The 17749-nt window shown below is 37.1% G+C and overlaps 1 protein-coding gene and 1 pseudogene across 1 annotated transcript in view; both read right to left on the bottom strand.

Moving 5' to 3' along the window:
- ROBO1 (roundabout guidance receptor 1) overlaps nt 1-17749 on the bottom strand; it is a 1059329-nt gene that overhangs the window by 596817 nt on the left and 444763 nt on the right. The window lies entirely within an intron of this gene.
- Nucleotides 6538-6682, bottom strand: LOC127043411 (uncharacterized; annotated as a pseudogene).

The raw sequence follows: 17749 nt of genomic DNA, 5'->3' as shown, positions 1-17749 counted from the left end.
AGGAGCCAGCATATGATCAGTCAAGAGCACACAATTATGAGGTCATACATTATGAGGTCATCAACGAAGATTCCTACCAGATGTATAATAGTTTCCCCTCAGAATGCTCTGAAACCCATTCAGCACTTTAAACTCTGAGTGTGATTAATGAAATAGTCTCTCCATCCAAAGGGAGCCTAGGTGTGCCGTAACTTTAAGGTAACTGAGCAGGTAATGGTTTGACCATGGTAAGGATTTAACCTTCACACAACTAGACTCAGTTTCCAATACCAATCCGCAGCATGATTTGCTATATGCACTGAGTCTGAAAGTTATTCGAGATTATCTCAGAGTTTTCATCATGGCTATGCGTTTCTGAACGAACCTAAAGAAGTCATCATCCACGTGGACATTTAAGCTGCCTAGGAAAATAGCACTGGTGAGTCCAACACTAGAAGGGATACAAACTCTCAACTCGGTCAGGCTATCAGGGGCATCTTGCATACTACCATACTACCTAGGGTTTCTAACCCTATCTGGGACTTGTCTGCAATGTGGGCACACATTCTGACCAATCCTTTGTTGGGGTGGGAGACCTTGTACGCACATTTGAAGTCGGATTCAACCAATGCAGCTACAACATGCTTCAGTGCCTCTCTATGCTCATAACTAACTGACTATTGTCTGTTAAATTTAGATAATAACTACTCTGCAATGTCATCTAGGAAGTTCTCATTAACACGTCATGTGAGGAATCCCATCCATGATCGAATAATAGATAGTAATAGCCTTATTCCAGGGGTTCTCAAACTGAGGGTTGGGACTCCTCAAGGGGTCGCAAGGTTATTATATGGGGGGTCGTGATCTGTCAGCCTCCACCCCAACCCTGCTTTGCCTCCAGCATTTATAATGGTGTTAAATATATAAAAAGGTGCTTTTAATTTATAAGGGGGCAGGGGTCATATTCAGAGGCTTGCAATGTGAAAGGGATCACCAGTAGTTTAAGAACCACTGTCTTATTCACACTGGCGTGCAACAAAAATATAGCTGTAAGTAAAAGATATACTTGACTGATGTTGTAAGAATAAATTTGTGTCTGCCTGTCATTTATACAGAACTATAACTTTCTATGGTGCTTTACAAATAGCTGTACTTCTGTAACACTGCATAAAGGAGCATATGTCCATTGTTTATGTTCGTCATCTGCCACAGAAATGCTGATCCTGCAAACTAAAGCTTCTTAAGGTTTTCATTCATGAATCATCTTTGTGCTGATTTTGTATCTTTCATATTATGTACCTCTTCCTTTGCTATATATTGATTTTTATTCCTATTGAACCATGAAATTATATTCCTATTTTTATTTGCCATTTTAATCTACTTATTTTGTATCAATTTACCTCTTGTGGCAGGAGGTACAATTTAATACATTAAATTCTCATCAAATACTGACTGAGCTTGTGATAGTTTTCATGTGTGTTGCATTGGACAGCTGAAACATAAATGAGAATATTTTTAAGGGGCATAAGTTATTACAAATCATAGTCCTGTTATAATTTTAAAAATCCAATTATTTTTATAAATATGCTTTTTGTACATTTGTCTAATTACAAACCTAGATTTGTTAGGGTTTTTTTAATTGAAAGTGATTATGGATTATATGTTTTCCCACATGTACTTGATCTTCAAAGGTTCTATTGGATTATTCATTATTAATTACAGTTAAAACCAAGTTCAGTCAGCATTCATAAATATAAGAAAGTTTATGGAGTAGTGTTTGAAAGACAAGTAGAAGTTAAGGATGAATGTACATTATTGATACAATATTTTAGATGATGGAAAGAACAGGATTCTTGAACACATTCTAACATAGCTCAGAGACTAAAGACTTTATTCAAATATGCTATCCTTATACAAATGTTTCTTTCTTTCTTTCTTTGCAAGTGGAAATGTTCACTGGTTGTATCCAAAATATTCAGCTTATAGACATCTGGGTAATATATTTAAATATGGCTATTTTAAACATTCATATATTTTCTTATTTAATATTTGTTTTTTATAACTAGATGCTATGATGATTGGCACTCTGTGAATATTGTGGATAGAGTTAACATTTCAGCTAACTTTCTTTATCATATAGAACAATATAAGATAAACCTTAGAGCAGGGAGAATTTGGTCCTGGGTGTCATCCAGCAAGATAAAGAAATTCATTTTCAATGCCCAGTAGAGGAAGAACAGTATAAGAGGAAGCAGCATTAGAGGAAGAACAGTATAAAGTTGCTCTGTGTCTGTATAGTCTTACAGGTATTCAAAATCAATCAAAATCAGAGCAAAACATGTTAGGAACAAAACCTTGCACTTCATCAATCCCTTGGAACATTATAGGGGGAATCAAAGAGAAATCAAACAGAAACAGAGAGAGTGAGAGTTTCTTGACATTGGTCACACAGTGGTATGTTTATACAAGAATCAAAGGACTGGAATATGAAGACATGCAGGCCTGATTTTGCAGAAAAGCCTGTTTGCCCCTGATACATTGCAGAAATTGTTCAGGAGCAGTTCACCCTTATGTAAAGACTGCCTTGTTGCCAAGGAGAGTTAGACTTTGAATTACTTTTTTCCATAAGTACTAGATACATAAGTAAAACTGTTCAGAAACAGCTTTAACTTGTATTCACAAGTTTCTGAAAAATAGGGTTACCTTTGCTATGTTAATTTGCCCATCTTGCTTATTTGCATCAACTTCCCTTTTGTTTTCTGTGTTTGCCAGACTTTTGCTTCCTCATCACCTATTTAGCTAATCAAGGGTTTCTCTAGCAGCATAAAGCAGCTGCAAAGCCAACTTTACAGGCTCCCAAAGGATTTCCCCTCGTGCAAGGTGAATCCCTTGACAGTAGAGCTGGTTTAGCCATCCCCATCCTGATTCCCAGAGTATTGGGTCTTCCAGAAGAAAAGGGTATGTGTTGGAGCATCATTATGCTCTAGCAATCCTTGGCTGCTCCGGGCGGTCAGGCAGAACTTAGAGAAAGTCATAGGCTGCAGTAAGTTACGCTGTGGTCAAAACTGATCCTCATCTGGCCCCAGCTTCTGAGAAGTGCAAAAGTATCTTAAAAGCCCCTTTGCACCAACACAGCTGTATCAAGCATATCTAAAGATCTAAAGATTTAACCACTCAGGATATGTATTTGACTGTGAAATACAAAACCTACTGAGTTAAAGACATGAATAATATTTTCAAAATGCTTAATTTAGGAGCCCAAGTCCCATTTTCAAAAGGGACTTAAGACTGCTGATTTATGATGATACTTGGGCTCCTAAGTTAACTAAGCATTTCGAAAATATTACTCATCTTTAATATGGAAGCTGTAACTTAAACTTGTGTTTCTTAGTGTCCGGCTATACTGAAAAAAAGGACAGGAGACATTTGATATGGTTTTAATCAGATTTTATTATTAGATGTCTGGGACCACCTGGCAGATAAAAGTGTACAGTGCAGTGCAGGTGCAGATAACAGTGCAGTACAGTGCAAGTAAACCCATGTTCAGTCAATAATTACCTGGGGACTTCCACCAGTTCCCCTTCTTTTTCCATCCAGGTCCCCCAGGCAATCCATTGCTGGGACCTTTCCATCCACCTCCTCTCTCATACGAGGTCAAGGTGGGCTATGAAAAATAGGGCTTGGCTGCCTGCCATACTAATCAGAGGAACCCCCCATCTTTTCCATTCCTTTAACCAGCACCTCCTTTTTAAGTCCTGTCCAAGCCATTTATCCAGTCACTGTATTCCTTTTCTATGGAGTACTGGCACTGGACATCCGCCCCACATTTACATAATGAGTTGCGACATATAGCCTATTGTCCTTCATGCCACGCTGTCAACAAAGCCCTCCCTTAACCTGCTACGGGGAAAGTGAAAAACCCCCAACTCCACCTAGGCCAATCTGGTGGTAAGGAAAAAATTCCTTCCCAGCCCCCGTAAAAGAGGGGGCGGCTAGCGTAATGCTCACAGCACTTGGTATTTCGCCACCTAAAGGGGAGGGAGGCTGGGTGCTGCCTCAGCCTGCTCCATGTAAAAGGGGCTTCACGCTCAGGGCTGCCCCTTTTAAATCCTTCCACCCATCCGGTTCCCAAGGGATGAGTCAGTGTTGCTATGCTGGCTCCTTGTCTCCTTTTGCAGCAGTTTGACCTCTCTGCCGCCCCACTCCCCCAGCCATAAAGCACTGTTCCCTTCATCCAGTCAGATAAATTCTCCCTCTCCCCCTCGCTTACTGGTGCAGTTTGGTGATTTTGACACAGTGAACTTTAAAGACTTAGTGAATTTACCCAAGAGGTATTGTGTAGCTATTTATAAAATAATTTTTTAACAAAATTTAGGACTATTATTATTTATTTCTTTTGCACAAGAATATGGAGGCCAAAGCCCCATTGTGTTTTGCACTGAACAAAACAGGATTTTTAGATACAGGCCTGGGAGTACTTTTCCCAGAATGATATCCCATTTACCATGCACACAGGGTGAACAAGCCATTATGTTTGAAAGCTCTAGTCCTTGCTCTCATTTACATTATTTTTCTCCTTAAAAATACAGATGGCATGTGCATCATTCCAAGACTAAGAGCGAGGAGTGATGATATAATATTTTTCATAGAAAGAAGACTTGTGGCTTCTCATTCGAGGATTTTACTACAGTCGTTTAATACTTCTAGTTGGAAAACTTACAAATTTTAAATTTGGCACCAACACAACAAAATGTCATTACTTAATGGAAGAGTCTCTGACAATGAAAAAGATACTTCTGTGTTAACTTTACTTAGAAGCACTACAGAATTCAAGTCCACAGGCTTAACATCAAGGTCCTCAGAGGAGCATCTCCAAGAACTGGTAGGAAAATATTTGCAGTCAGTTTTCCAGACACACAACTTAGCCAGAGCGAGTGAATGAAACATTTTAGGTTACAGCTGTTGTGTGACAGGGGATCAGCTAGATTACTATGGTTTAAACCATGATTAATATAGTAATGTAGAGAAAATGCAGACCATGCCCCTTAGCATTCTGATATTTGACACTCTAAATTTTATATGTTGACTTTGATTCATCCAAGGTTTCCATTTGAACAGGTAAAGTTCCCAAATAAATGTATACACTTTTTAAAAAATACTGCTCTGTATATTTTGCATACAGTTAAGAGATCTATATCTTCCTATTCTGAATGCCTTTTAATCAGTACAGTTTTGTAAGGAATTATGAAATGTTTAGCCCCTGAGGCCCAGATTCAGGAAAGCCCTTCTATCCAGGATGAGGGCTTAAGCATGTGTTAGATAGATAGATATTTAAATACATATATTTATCTTTAGTGTGTGTATGTATATTCACACACGCACATACACACACTAAAGTTAAGCATGTCCCTAAGGGCTTTCTTGAACAGAGATGGAGTTAAGCACATACTTAGGTGCTTTCCTGGAGTCTAAAATATAATGAAGAATTTGAACTACTGTTGTTCTATTAATAATCATTCAACAAACTGGTTTGGGCCATTATAATACTGGCTTTGCAAAGTCAAAATTTCTATCTTTTTGGAAAACACATAAGAACAACAAAATGATTAATGAACTAGACAGTAAATAACTATTGCTTTAGTTCTCTGACTTGAGTGTTGCTATCAGAAATGCAGCATTAAGAGGGATATACTTTTTAATTTTATTTTTCTGAAGTTTTAATACAACCATATAGACTTATTCAAATACTATGACAAAGAAAACACAGCAGGAGTATGGATTTAATAATAACACAATATGAAATAATCATAGATAACTACTCCTGGATGTTATAAGATAAATAATTCCCTATCAACATCCCTTCAAAAAAATAGAAAAAAATAATAAAGAGAGAAGCATCAGAAGCCAAATATACCTAGAGTCAATTTGTAATGCTCTCATGAAAGACCAAGTGCCTTCATAGTTGGATCCTGTGACTCTGTAAATTGTTTTTTTCCCCATTAGTTAACCAGTTAGCCAATCAAAGAATACGGGGGGAAGAGTTCCAATTTCATCAAATGGCTCTTGGCCATTGTTAGTTCCGCACAATCTATTTCCTGGCATTACTCCAACAGCTTACATAATCTAGAAAGCCTAAAACACAGAGGTGTGACGTAGGGAATGCCCTTACCCTGGTTACTACATACTTCCAAAATGTAGATATACTTTATGACATTCAAATACTATATGAGACAGGTTTGCATTGAAGCTGTCACTTCTCTAGCATTTACTTTATGCACTTGCTCAGGAGTTCAGTAATGTCTTTTTAGAATTTTGTTCTGAAAGAAAAGCAAAGAGAGAACTGGATGTTCTGCATACACTGTGTCAGATATCATCCTACCTGTCAGAGTAAAGTGAGTTATTTTGCTCCTTCTCCCATTTTTCTTTCATGGTATAGTCAGTAAGATAAATCAAGGAGTTCAGCCATTTGTATGTGTTACTCACAAAATGCTGTTTGGTTAACATACCTTTTAAAGTGCACTTCAAGTGAAGACTGCTTTTTTCACAAGGCTGGGTAACAGCCTTACTGAAGTGAAGCCTCAAAAAATTGGATAGAAACTCCTAAACGCACCTCTCCATGGAAATCTTTAGTAAAAGGCAAAAGATTTACACGATCCAAGAAATCATCTGCTAACACTTGGAAGGTGGTAAGGTGATCGGGAATAGCCAGCATGGATTTGTAAAGAACAAATCGTGTCAAACCAATCTGATAGCTTTCTTTGATAGGATAACGAGTCTTGTGGATAAGTGAGAAGCGGTGGATGTGGTATACCATTTGACTTTAGTAAGGCATTTGATACTGTCTCGCGTGATATCCTTATCGATAAACTAGGCAAATACAATTTAGATGGGGCTACTATAAGGTGGGTGCATAACTGGCTGGATAACTGTACTCAGAGAGTAGTTATTAATGGCTCCCAATCCTGCTGGAAAGGTATAACAAGTGGGGTTCCGCAGGGGTCTGTTTTGGGATCGGCTCTGTTCAATATCTTCATCAACGACTTAGATGTTGGCATAGAAAGTACGCCTATTAAGTTTGCAGACGATACCAAACTGGGAGGGATTGCAACTGCTTTGGAGGACAGGGTCAAAATTCAAAATGATCTGGACAAATTGGAGAAATGGTCTGAGGTAAACCGGATGAAGTTTAATAAAGACAAATGCAAAGTGCTCCACTTAGGAAGGAACAATCAGTTTCACACATACAGAATGGGAAGAGACTGTCTAGGAAGGAGTATGGCAGAAAGAGATCTAGGGGTCATAGTGGACCACATTAAATATGAGTCAACAGTGTGATACTGTTGCAAAAAAAGCAAATGTGATTCTGGGATGCATTAACAGGTGTGTTGTAAACAAGACACAAGAAGTCATTCTTCTGCTCTACTCTGCGCTGGTTAGGCCTCAGCTGGAGTATTGTGTCCAGTTCTGGGCACCGCATTTCAAGAAAGATGTGGAGAAATTGGAGAGGGTCCAGAGAAGTGCAACAAGACTGATTAAAGGTCTTGAGAACATGACCTATGAAGGAAGGCTGAAAGAATTGGGTTTATTTAGTTTGGAAAAGAGAAGACTGAGAGGGGACATGATAGCAGTTTTCCGGTATCTAAAAGGGTGTCATCAGGAGGAGGGAGAAAACTTGTTCACCGTAGCCTCTAATGATAGAACAAAAAGCAATGGGCTTAAACTGCAGCAAGGGAGATTTAGGTTGGACATTAGGGAAAAGTTCCTAACTGTCAGGGTAGTTAAACACTGGAACAAATTGCCTGGGGAGGTTGTGGAATCTCCATCTCTGGAGATATTTAAGAGTAGGTTAGATAAATGTCTATCAGGGATGGTCTAGACAGTATTTGGTCCTGCCATGAGGGCAGGTGACTGGAATCGATGACCTCTCGAGGTCCCTTCTAGTCCTAGAGTCTATGAATCTATGACCTGAAGAGAAACCAGAGTGAGTTATTTGTGGCCTGCTAACAGTTCCACAGTTTCTTTATAATTTTGAGTAGAAAAGGATCTTACTCTATTGGTTGCTGCTATTTACCATGAAAGTCTGTAAAGAAGGCTAAATTTGCCATTGGATAGCCAGATGGCCTTCAGTTTCTAGCTATTAGCAAATTTAAATCTGGAATTATTTTGGCATGTAAGTAGAATTGGTGAGATTAGAAGTGGTAACTGACTTGATTTTCTGAAGAACACTCCAAGAGGAGGTAACTACTGTGTTTTTTTTCTTAAAGGTGCAGGCAACCATTTTAAAAATGGAAGTTCAGAGAGAGAGCAACAGGGTTAGCAATTTTTTCTTCAATCTCAAGCCACATTGGGGCTTGTGAAGAGTTGGTAGGACAATTATTAAAAATCTTAATTGAAAAGCCACATGATAGAAATACAAATCAGGTATTCTTACTCACCAATTTGGACATCATTTCTTAAGTATCTTGTGGGATTTCTGTGGTATCTTCATAATCCATAAGAAGTTTTGTACAACTCTACTTCTTCTTTCAAAAGTTGAAGCAGGAAATTTAAGTGGAATTAAGCTAAGCATATACATACATCTTGGTCCTACACTCATTTTAATAGCTTCTATCTTTCCCAATAAACATACTGATAGTGGACACCATTTCTCCGTATCATTTGTCACTTCTCAGAGTATGACATCCATGTTTTCAGATACTATTATTGATAAATCAGAACATATCCTGATGCCTAATAGGTTATGAAAGCACAATGACTGTATATGAGAGATATTTGGTCTACAAGAAACATTAATTAATCAAGACTTATTCCAGTTTATCTGAAATCCAGATATTTCACTGAAGCAGTTTACTGCAGATCCTAGCAGTGAAATTGAAGATGAGGGATTTTTGAGAGTGAACAGAATGTCAGCCATGTATAGACTAATCTTTTACTCTTTATCCCAGATGGTATATCCTTCAATGGATGTTGTCTGTCTGATACATGCTGTCAGCAGTTCCATGGCTATATCAAATAGTAGAGGTAATACAGGGCATCACTGATGCATTCCTCAATTTAACAGGAAAGTGGAGAAGATAACTATACTTCAGAAGAGAGGCAAGGAATGATTTGTAAATAATATTAATCCAGGTGAGAAATTTAAATGCAAATTTTCTCAGGACTGCTTGTATATATGGCCAGTCCACTTTCCAGCATCTAACAATAGGATAAGCAGCTGGAGCATCAGTTGTTTGTGCCTGGAATATCTTTAGAGTGTTGTCTACCACTGATCTGCTGCGAATAAAACCCATCTGGTCCTCATGAATGATTGATGGAGCAATGTTGTTTAAGTGTGAAGCAAGAATCTTTGTCAGTATTTGTAATCTGTGTTCAACAGCGAGGTGGGCGGTAAACTCCACAGTGAAGACCATCCATGTCTTTCTTTCGAATTAGAGTAATTATTGCTGTCATCATATCTCGTGACATTATTTCATTGTAGACGTCTGTATCAGTACTAACTGATTGATAAATGTCTTATAAAATTCTGCTGGAAAACCATCACACTCAAGCACTGTGCTGAAGTTGAGTAAGATAATTGCTTGTTTAACTTCTAATAGAGTTTTCTTCTAGAGAGAGAGATCTTAATCCATATAATCAGATGGAGGTACTTTCCAAGCAAAATGTCAATGTCATGTATTGCGCATAAAGTGGAATGACTTCATCAGTAATGCAGATGTTTATGGTCACTTTGATCTACAGACTAGTGGGGCCATTGTCCGCAGGCGGCACTTTATGCTTTTCCGACATGTCGCAAGGATGCCAGCAAAGACATACCAGCGAATGCCATTCTCCGGGTGGCTTGTAACCTCCAGGACAAAATTCCACCAACTGAGGGGGAGAGGTGGCCTAGAGGCAGATGCCCTATTACATGGGTTCATCAAATCTGTTCCGATGTTGGACTCTTAAGTGGTCAACCCTTTGTGGTTGGGCAAGAATGGACCAAATGGTGAACGATCGTTACAGCCGGCTGTCTGGCTAAGAGTTGAAGAACAAGAAGATGGAGGTACTGATAATGTATTTAGGGGTAGTCCCTCCAAGAATTGGTCAAATATATTGGAATTGAACTGATCATGAGATATGTAAAGGAATTCATAAAAGTTTTTAAACTGCCTGTTAGTTTTAACAGGTTCTAGTACAGAAAATGTATTGTCCTGTAACAAAGAGAATACAGTACCATTGGATGAAGCCATTTTAATTTTCTTCACTAGGAGCTTGCTTGCTTTATCCCACAATTCATAATTCCTCTGTTGAATCGTTAAGCAATAAATTCAATATTGGTGGACATACGTTCATTGTATTTGTATATTGAAACAATGAGAGAGTGCATCAGCTCATTATTGTGAGGATCTTTATTTTCCCCCCAAAATTATCAACCTCCTCTGTCAAAGAATTAAGTAATTCATTCATTTTTGTACTCTTTTCAGATGTGAATTTTATACATTCTCCCGTTAAGGTAATGCTTCCCATAAAGTTGTAGTAGAGGAGACAGTATTTTTATTTTCCTTCAAGAAGCTGTAATGGATGCTTCAATAATATGAAGAAATGTAGGGTCTCTCACTAGATGTGTGTTTAACTTCCATCTTGAGAATCTTGTAGCACTATGACAAGTATCTATGTGAAGAGAAATTGGAGCATGATCAAAGACGATATTACCAACTTCCTCCTCCAGACATGCAGGAAATAGTATTTTAGATATCATAAAAAAAATCTAACCTGAAATAGTAATCATGAATTATGGAGAAATATGTGTAGTCATGCTTTGTAGGATGCTTCATTCTCCAAATATCCACTAGTCCAATAACCTTCACTAAGGATAATGAGTGGTTTGCAAAGGCCTGAGATTTTTGCTAAAAACATTGAGATTTGTCTAAGATATCATCAATGACAGTGTTCCAATCTCCTTCTAGCACCACTGGGACATGGGACATATCAACTCTGTTGGAAACAATGCCAGTTATTTCTTCAATAAAGGTATGTTCCCACCTCTAGGCTTATATACACGCTCCAAAAATAATCTCTTAGTATTGAAAATGCCATCAATTATTATGTTTTTGCCCTCTGGATCTGATTATGACTGAATATATTCAAAAGTTAGGCGCTTGTGGATTAGTATTGCTATTCTCCTGCTTCTGGATTTTAAAGAGCAGTGGTATTCATGTCCCACCCATGTTTTTTTAATTCTGTCTGCATGTTCATTCCTGAAATGGGTCTCTTGAAGTAAAGTTATATGACATCCATTTGATTTTAAGTGCCTCAAAGTTTTGATTCTCTTGGAGGGTTCATGAAAAAAAGCAGTGACTGGTCAGCTGCTAATTGACACCAAATAGATTGACAGCCTTCAAGTGCCTCTCCATACAAAAGGAAAATATACCACTCATTTTACCATTAACATCCTGGACTTCCAACATGGGCACATTCAGTTCCCAGATGGCGTATACCTGCACACACTCTCCTCCTCCCCATCCACAATACATATTTATTATGAATCTGTTGGAAATATATTTACCAAAATACCATGCCCCAGTGTATATAAATGAATGAAGCTTATTGCTTCATAGATATGAATGCATAATAGTATAATATATAAATTCTAATATGCACATGGCATGTAAATATTTATACCAATAGTCTAATGCAAATGGTAAATATAAAGTGACACAAATGATAGTATGTGCGCAAATAAATATAAATATTACCACCATATGCATATTATAAACATATACACTTTAAGTATGGGTAGAAACATAAAAATAAACACACAAATGCCCATATAAGGTGATACAGGTATTCACAAATAACACACAAATAGTTATGAATATATTAATTTCATGTATATATTAAAAATAAATATAGATAAAAATATAAGTAGAAATGTTATAAGAGTAACACATTCCACTGTTGTGTGCAGTGTTGTTGCAACCATGTTGGTCCCAGAATAATAGAGAGACAAGGTGGGTGAGGTAATATCTTCACTGGATCAACTTCTGTTGGTGAGAAAGATATTACCTTACCCACCTTATTTCTCTAATAAGAGTAATATAATTATTATAAATATCTAGATATATTTATGTTGACTTTTCAATATATTGAAAATGTTGATTATCAAGCTATGCTAAATATCTTGTCTAACAGTACTCATATGTTATAACACTATAAAATATTTCAAATATGTAAACTATATGTTCATGAGTTTCCTAGTTTTCTCAATCACAGATCCTTTTCTTGAGAGCTTATACTCTCCATTTTATTTTCTTTTATGAGAAGATCATGCTTTTACCCTTAGTGAGATCTGATTTCAATTCCTGCAGTGCTTGCCAAGCATCCAACAAGGTACTGAAGTATTTCACAGAGTCTGTTAGCATCATTATGAAGACTGCAGGATATTTGAGACTGTATTTAATTTCTGATCCCAAGAGCTTGTTTGATGACATTAAGCTCTGCTCTCTTCTTGCTTAAATTTACAGAGAAGTCTGGATACAAAGAAAATTTAAAAGCCTTTTACTTAAGAGTTCCCTTTTGCCTAGCACCAGACATCAGCTTAATTTTGTCATTAAATCATAGCAATTTAAAGATGATGGGTTTGTGGTTATTATTGCTTTCTTCTCTGCCACTCACTGAGCTCTTTCAGTCTCCAAGGAAAGGAACATGGGATCCAATCCTAGTAACTCAGGGTATTCTGGAGAAAGCTAATTGTTGTTATTGATTTTTTTTTAATTGCCAGCCCTTCAGGGACCCCCACTAATCACAAACTGTGTGATCTATTTTCAACATCATCTTGTTTCACCTGCTTTTATGGTAGTTTTTCTTAGTTCGTATTCTCCCTCATCATTAGCGAGCTCAAGATATCTTGAGATAAAAGATCAAATTTGGTAGTTAGAAAGTACTCCATAGCCACAAAGTCCAGTGTGAGAGACTGCTGGATTTCCTCATTCTTACCTTGCTCTGGAGATTCAGACTTGGGTTGTTTGGCGTTTCTATTTTTGTCAGCAGGATCCATCACACCACAACAAAAAAGTGTCCCCCTCATCTAGTTAGCAAATTTCTTATAGAAAAGTTATGGTTTAGATACCTGAGAGCCCTTCATTGATGAGGATTAGTGGGTGAGGAGGCCAGGAGCTAGGCAGCCATCTTCTCTAGAGATCATGTGATTTCCTCCCCACCCCACAAACAGAAGGATATTTTTTTTTATTTGTAAAAGCAGCAAAGAATCCTGTGGCACCTTATAGACTAACAGACATTTTGGAGCATGAGCTTTTGTGGGTGAATACCCACTTTGTCGGATGCATGCATGTATTCACCCACGAAAGCTCATGCTCCAAAACGTCTGTTAGTCTATAAGGTGCCACAGGATTCTTTGCTGCTTTTACAGATCCAGACTAACACGGCTACCCATCTGATACTTTTTTATTTGTAATAGTCTCAGAAGCATCAATGACATAATGTGGATTAATGAATACCTATGAGAAGTTGAGAGGCTCCCCAAAAGACCCTTTAGGAACTGGTTGTCCTTAACAGGAAGTCAAAGACTGATAAGGGAAGCACACATCCATTTCTGTTTAAAGGTCTAGGGTAGAAAAGAGTGAGTTATTTGGTGACAAAGATAGAAATAACTGGCTATCCTCGCCTTTTGAAGACAACGATAGGTATTGGAGGAATCCCAGTGCTGGCAGGGAAGCAGATGAACATTTTGCATGGAGATTCTAGTTCATGAACAACCTGAAAATTAATCAGATCTGCAAGGATTGTTTTGGTGTCAGCCCTTACTAACGAAACTGCATGCCTCAGTCTGGCATGCCTCAGTCTGGTGTGGCACCATTTAAAGAGTTCCAGTACTAACTCCTTGTCAAGTGTGTAAAACCTTCTCTTCCTCTTTAACTACCCTTATGGCCAACACTGGTGCATTTTTCCTTCGCTGGAATGAAGATTGTTATTGTGTGATCAAGAGATTTCAGAAAATTAGGCACAGGGAATGGAGATTCATATGGAGGGCTCACTGAAAATTCTCAAAAGATGTGTTCAATAGCATTCTCTAGATCAAGGGTAGCCAACCTATGGCATGGGTGCCGAAGGCGACACACGAGCTGATTTTCAGTGGCACTCACACTGCCCGAGTTCTGGCCATCAGTCTGGGGGGCTCTGCATTTTAATTTAATTCTAAGATCGTATCACTTAAATGACAGTATCATTGCAACTGTCTTCCATACAGCAGAGGGAAAAATAATTGGTAAAGATAAAGAGACTAGTATTCTGTAGAGCCAGATTTTTCTCCACTGTTCATTTTCTATAACTGCAGTAAAATAACTGCTCCTTGGGGGCACATTAGGAAAAGAATAGTAATTAAGTTTATGAAAGGATAATCTGTGTAAAACTGAATTAGAATTGACTCAAACTAAATCTAAAGTATTGTAGGACAAAAAGGAAAAAAACTAGCTGAGTCCTGTATAGTTTATTCAAAAGCATTTCCAGCCCTATCAAACTAAACTCTGTGATTTGGAGTCAATCCACTACCTTTCTCAGTGTCTGTAACCTCTATTTGAAATAGAAAAGATGGCATCACTGGACAGCAAGCACATTCTGCTTCTCCCTAAGGTACCATGCATCGAACCTAACAAACCCCAAAGCTAAATAAATATAAACTGAGCTGATGAATGATCCTATGCAACTTACTATCACCACTACCACACAAATGTACACATTATTTTAACATGATATATAGATTATAATCTATTTTAAACAAGCCCCACTGGTGGAGATGCTAATACCTCAGTGCTCATAAAAGGTATTTTTCCACCACAATTGTATTATAATTCAACTGATACACAGTGTATTATTTTTTTTTAAAATCACTGTTGTACACCATTATTTAGTAATTAGACATACTTTGCTTTCAACTTATCAGCCAGAGCTTTGAAGGCAAAGAACACTACATAATTAATAATTTTTGTAGTACCACTTACTGTGTAGCACAGCTATTGAACCCATATTCAAGACATGTTTTTATGGAACCGTTCCATTTACAGATCTAGTTAACTCATACACACAATGTAATACAAACTGTGGAAACATGTAACTTGAACCAATGGGTTTGCTGCAAAGCTAGCTGAAGTCAATGGAAAGATTCTGTTGACATCACTGAGATTTGGATCTGGCCCAATATGATGTCATGAGAACACAATGAACGTACTACATTTTTCATTTACCTATACATTATGATTTCCAATTGTAGTACTGAAGAGATTAGAACTATGCAATTTATTCTGCATAAATCAGAATAAGCCTAGAGTGCAAAATTCTTTGTTAAATCTGTTTATGTTGATTTTGATTTGTATAAAAAGTAAAAAGTGGCTTCTATCAAAGATCCCAGGTTTCCAAATAAAAAGACAGCAGAATACAAAACAGCCCTGCCACAATACCCGATCCTCTGTGACAGCCCACTCAAATAGATGTGTCTTGCAGTGTTCCCCAAAGGTCAATGAACTACTGAAGCTAGCATTTAAACACCAATATGAATTAAGTTAATCACCCAATCATGTTATACACCTTTGACTTGCACCTGAAAGGAAGAGAGAACCTTATAATTAGAGTGATGGCAAAGGAAGTGCAGTGTAATTGAGAACTTGGAAATCATCTGAATTCTGCTAAGAATTGCCAAATATATCTGAAACTTGAGGGATGTGGAAATGCTCTACTATTCCAGAAGAGTCAGTGTGTCTTAGCAATATTGCATGTATAACTGTTTTTTGTTTTTCCATTGGGAGCTATATGTTATTCTGTGTTAAACTATACCCTTGATGATCAGTTTACATTTTAAAATATATTTTAAACATTTTAGAAATACATTGTCATCCAATATTTGTTTGATGCCCTATCCCAGTACCATAGATTTTCCTGGGGAAAACTGTTATTATAGTAAGAATAATAACAACCCTCCTCGCTACCCAACATATGGCAACAACTTCTTGTGCAATACTTTATCTGAGGTTTGCTGAATATAAACAAAATATTTTTAGTGTGTGTGGCTGAATTTAGTTCATGGCAAGAATGTTCATAAATCTTTATAATAACCTATTGCAACTGTTTCATAGGTAATTAACAAATCAACAATACTTTTTTTAAAAAATTACACACAGAGTACATTAACAGATTTATATGTGTATACACACATGCACCTCCCAATACTCCAATACTATGACATTAAAAAAAAATCTCAGCCACACTGCTGATAGCTTATATAGTGACTCAGTTTCAATCTGAGATACATGGGCATGCACTCTAGCATATTCTGAAAAATATGTAACTGCTTTGTGCATGCATCTTACGCTGTGGTTACGTTCCGCAGTCAGCGTGTAAAGCGAAAATCGCAAATAGTCAAAATTATATTGAGTGTAATGGCTGGTGGAATTGCCTGCACTGCTGGTACAGTATTAAAATTGTTATTTTTCTCTTTTTTTTTGTTTTGTTTTTGCCAACCGTGTAAAGCTGAAATTGCGCATTTTAAATGTGCGTAAGATGCAACAGACCTGTATTTAAAAATCATGCGTCTTCTGTCAGAAGATGAGGATTTATTTTTGCAGTAGTAAAATGCATTTTTATTGGTAGAAAATTGATTCTGCTATTGGGCGAAAGCATCATTAGTTAAGTGGTCCACATATTATATGGGAAATACCTGATTACCAGATTTCAAATAGTGGATGATATTGCAAAAGTGATACACTAAAATCAAAACAAATTAAAAAAAAGAAAAGAAAAGAAAAAAGAAAAACATATTAGCTCTTGCTATTAAATGTCAATATAAAATTATTGCACTCTACAGCTGTTCGGTGCCCCTTGTAGTGTTGCTGTTATATTTCAGTTTCTGGTAAACTAGTGTCCACATCGTAAAAACTAACACCACAATTGGCAGCAGCTGGCACCATTGTTGTCTCAGAGAAGACATAAATAGGCCAACAGAACAAAGTCTTCTCTCAATCCCAGAGATTATCTCAGCAGAACAGAACTGAGGTATTAGCAAGGACCTTTACCTAAACTGTAATTTTTTTATGGATTGGATATATAGGGAGCTTCATTCATTAGTTGGTTAACACAAGCAATAAGAACTCCCTCCTTTTTAAAAAAGAAGTGAAAGAGTACACTAGGCTTCAAGATAATGCTGTAAAAAAATCCCCAGAAAATATCTTAAATTTAAAAATTATAAACCTAATGCCAATTTACTCAATGGTAATAAAAGTCTGTTATGTGAACTGTTTAGACAAAGGAATGGGGTCTTATTTTGAGACTTTAGAACTTGTTGCTCCACAAGTCAGGTATGTATATCATTATCATCATTATCATTATCATCATGTATATCATTATCATCAATAGAAAATGAACAGGGCACATTATTTTTTCATATTTCTGAGCTACGATTCCTACATCCTTCATGAATACTGTAGCCAAGATTCCATCAATAGGTCAAAGAGTGAAAATAAGACATATGGTTCCACCAACATAATGCTATCTTTCAAATTAAAAATATCTAGATTGACAAATTTTTACTTTATTTATGCATCAGAATCACAAATCTACTATTCCCACCTTACAGCACAACCAATTAATTCCCTTGCTATGGTTATTTGCTAGGTAACCATCAATACAGCTACAGAAACAGATTAAACACACAATGAAAAAGACCTTTTCCCAACCCCTGCCCAGATTACACATGCAGGCAAACAATTCTGTTATTTTAAATACT

Source organism: Gopherus flavomarginatus, chromosome 1 (assembly GCF_025201925.1).
Source record: "Gopherus flavomarginatus isolate rGopFla2 chromosome 1, rGopFla2.mat.asm, whole genome shotgun sequence".
NCBI classification, from domain to species: Eukaryota; Metazoa; Chordata; order Testudines; family Testudinidae; genus Gopherus; species Gopherus flavomarginatus.
This window is presented reverse-complemented; position numbering and strand designations above follow the sequence as displayed.